The sequence below is a fragment of the Hevea brasiliensis genome, chromosome 7, assembly GCF_030052815.1.
Source record: "Hevea brasiliensis isolate MT/VB/25A 57/8 chromosome 7, ASM3005281v1, whole genome shotgun sequence".
In the NCBI taxonomy this organism is placed as follows: Eukaryota; Viridiplantae; Streptophyta; class Magnoliopsida; order Malpighiales; family Euphorbiaceae; genus Hevea; species Hevea brasiliensis.
This window is the reverse complement of record NC_079499.1, coordinates 58487887-58491859: the sequence shown is the minus strand read 5'-3', so window position 1 is coordinate 58491859 and position 3973 is coordinate 58487887.

Sequence of the window (3973 nt, the reverse complement as noted above, 5' to 3'; positions counted from 1 at the left end):
GGAGCAAGGATTATAAGCTGGAATGGCATGAAGAAAATTATAAAGAATTAAATTTGGTGAAAATTAAGCTTAGAAGTGACCAGGTATCATGTGGAGCATTAGGTTACATGGAATAACCTGTGGACATGCATGCACCAGATCCAACCCATGTACATGCATCTGCTGGCACCTTTTTTAAGGAATATTCCATCTGTTATAACCACCTCTCTTTTGGACTTAAATGCCCTTATTTGCTGCTATATTAAATTTACTTTTTGTAAGGAGTTTTTAGTCTTTTGATAGATTAATTTTTGTTTGGACTTAAAGCTCCTTACAGCTGTTATTAAAGTAGGGATATTTTTGTCTTTAGCTTTGAAGCCAAGAGGCTATAAATACAAGTGTAATGAGAGAGTAGAGGACACACTTTGAATATGATTGAGAGATTGTTTCTGCTCCTTTAGTGAGTAAATTGGCTGTTGCCTTTGTTCTTGTGAAACTCATTAACTTGCTGAGATTCTATCTTGCAAGGTTTAATGTGCATAATATTCTTGGTTTATTCATTCTCCATATGAATTAGGTCAAGAATCCCATTTCTGATATTTTCTTTGAATTACACAACAATCTGATTGTGCTGGTTCAAAGATTCAAATTCATACATCTTGATTTAGTGCTTTCCATATTCTTCATTTAATTCTTGAATGTGGGTTTTCAAGTTACCAATTGCTTGAAGGTTCACATCAGTTTTGGTATCAGAGCAAAGGGACGTCTAAACAAGGTAGATTCTCTATTTGCTTCTTATTCTTTTTGTTTGTTACCTTTTTCATATTTGCTATTTGGCTCTAGTTCCATATTTGTTTCTTCTTCTTCATCTTGCATCTGGTTCTTTCTTGCTAAACCTTATTTTGCTTCTTATTGTGTTTATGTTATTAACATTTTTGTTCATTGTATGCTTGACCGAAATTGGCTCTTGGGGTTTAGTTTGACTTGTTTGTTTAAAAATTTGTTTTGTTGAGTTTGTCTTAGGGTTTTGGGTTAATCAAGCCAAAGCCATTATTCTAGCTTTCCATCTTGCTTCCTTCATTTTGATATCAAGCATGAGAGATTATTTGGGTCATTGAGTTCGACTTACCTATTAGGCCTGAAACTTTACCAGCATTATTTGGGTGTGTTTAAGACGTTGGGTGTAAATTTTGGGGGTTGTTTGATATTGTTTGCCTACTGAACCAAAATTTTGCGGTAGATCCGATCAAATTAAGTTCACATAGCAAATAGATCCAGAAATGCCTGAAAATTTACAGGGTGTTTACGCCCCATATCAGTAGTTCCCAAATTAAATTTCAGCTTAAAATTCATCCGTTTGTGTGGGGAACCAAAATTTTGCGGCAGACCCGATCAAATTAAGTTCACATAGCAAATCAGCCCAGAAATTCCTGAAAATTTACAGGTTGTTTGTGCCACATTTGAGCTATTCTCAAATTAAATTTCAGCTCAAAATTTAATCGTTTGTGTGGGGAACCAAAATTTTGCGACAGACACGATTACATTTGATTTACATAATAAGTCTGTCAAGAAAAGCCTGAAATTATAGCAGCAATTAGTCAGTATTGGGTTGCATTTGCCTACTCAATTTCAGATCAAAATACACTCGTTTGCTTGGTGATCCTAAATTTATGCAATTCTTGGTGTATTGTGTGAACTGCTGGTAATTGTGATAAATTGGTGGCAAACTTGGATATTTAAGCTTGATATCACTTCTTTAGGTTGTCACTTTTCCAGCTTATTACTCTTTTATTTTGGTGTCTTCTTTCTTGATTCCTTATTGCATTACATTTCCATACTTGAGCTTTTCTTTTCTTGATTTCTTGAGTCACAATATTGCTTTTTTTTTTACACGTTTTGATCCGTCACGTTCAAGAATTTTATTGTGTGTTAAATTTTTGTGAGTACAGTCTTGGTTTGAGTTACTTGAGTTTGATAAGAACTTGTGGACATAGCCAAGAGAGGTAAAAGGCACAGAGTGGTGAGTTCATAAGAGGGGAAAAGCCTTGTTGAGTTAAACACGAGTGGAGTGTCCCCTGTTGAGTCTAAACATGTAAGGGAGTGAGTGAGGTGTTTTCTTTACACTAACCATTTTCTTGCAGGTCTGAAAACATGTCTAGAAGGGGTGATGGTAGTGAGGAGGAAGGTGAAAATCCATTCTACATGCAGGCTGTCAGACAACAATTTGAAAAAATGAATGTTGTGTGCAATGGAATCATAGATAGGTTGGAAAGATTGGAGCAAAGAGATATGCAAAATGAGAAAAGGCCAAATAGAAGGGATCTTGTACCTCCAATAGTTGAATCTGATGAAGATGAGGTTGATAACTATGATTTTGAGGTTGAAAGACCTAGGAGGGGTAGATATGAGAGAAGAGCTGAAGATAGGAGGAATGGTGATAGGGGGATAAGAAGAGAGGAAAGAGAGAGGAATAGGGTAGATGACAATATGAAAAGTATTAAAATGAGCATCCCTTCTTTCCTAGGGAAAAATGATCCGGATGTGTATCTAGAATGGGAAAGGAAGGTAGAAGCTATGTTTGATTGTCATCACTATTCAGAGGAGAAGAAAGTAAAGTTAGCAGCAGTAGAATTTACTGATTATGCTTTGGTATGGTGGGATCAAGTGTTGATTAGTAGAAGGAGAAATTATGAGCAATCAATTGCAACCTGGGGTGAGATGAAATCTATAATGAGAAGGAGATTTGTTCCTAGTCATTACTATAGAGAGCTACATCAGAGGTTACAAAGATTGACTCAAGGTTCTAAAAGTGTTGAAGATTATCATAAAGAAATGGAAATTGCTATGATTAGAGCAAATGTAGAGGAGGATAGAGAAGCCACCATGGCTAGATTCTTAAATGGGCTAAACAAGGAGATTGCTCATATTGTTGAGTTACATCACTATGTTGAGTTGGAGGATATGGTCCACATGGCTATGAAGGTAGAAAGGCAACTTAAAAGCAAGTCAAAATTTGGAGGAAATGCAGCTACTTCTTCATCTTGGAAGTCTAACTGGAAGAAGGAGGATAGGGAAAATGCTGTTAGCAAATATAAGAGAAATGAGGAAAAGGAAAAAAAGATGGAGAAGAAATTTGTAGAAAGTAAAGGAAAGGAGGTTGCAACTACTACCCGAAATAGAGATGTGAAGTGTTTTAGGTGTTTGGGCAGTGGACACATAGCTTCTCAATGCCCTAACAAGAGAGTCATGGTCAGGAGAGAAAATGGTGAGATAGAAACGGAGGAGGAAATTGTTAGTGATTCCACATCTTCAGGGGAGGAGGATGCAGAGGTGGAATATGCTGCTGAAGGAAGTGCTCTAGTGATTATGAGAGCATTAAATACTCAAGTAAAGGAGGACGTTGGTGATGAATTGCAAAGAGAAACAATTTTCCATACAAGGTGTCTTATCCAAGATAAAGCTTGTAGTGTCATCATTGATGGGGGAGGTTGTGCCAATGTTACTAGTACTATTTTGGTGCAGAGATTAGGGTTGAGGACTTTGAAACACCCTAGACCCTATAAATTGCAGTGGTTGAATGAATGCGGTGAGGTGAAAGTAACAAAGCAGTCTTGATTTCCTTTGCAATAGGAAAGTATCAAGATGAGGTTATGTGTGACGTGGTTCCAATGTAAGCTGGCCATTTATTACTTGGCCGACCATGGCAATTTGATAGAAAGGTGATCCACGATGGGTATAAAAATAGGTATTCTTTTGAAATGAATGGAAAGAAAATCATTTTGGCACCTATGACACCAAAACAGATTTATGAAGACCAAACAAGGCTTAAACAAGCAATGGGTGAGGTAAAATCAAGAGTGGCCGAAAAGAGAGCAGAGAAGAAAAGAAGGAGTGAAAAGAAATTGACTGAAAATGTTATGAGTGAGCAAGACAAGGGTGGTTGTGAGGAAAGAAAAGAGAGTAAAGAAAACATTCCAAGAGTGCTTGAAAAAGG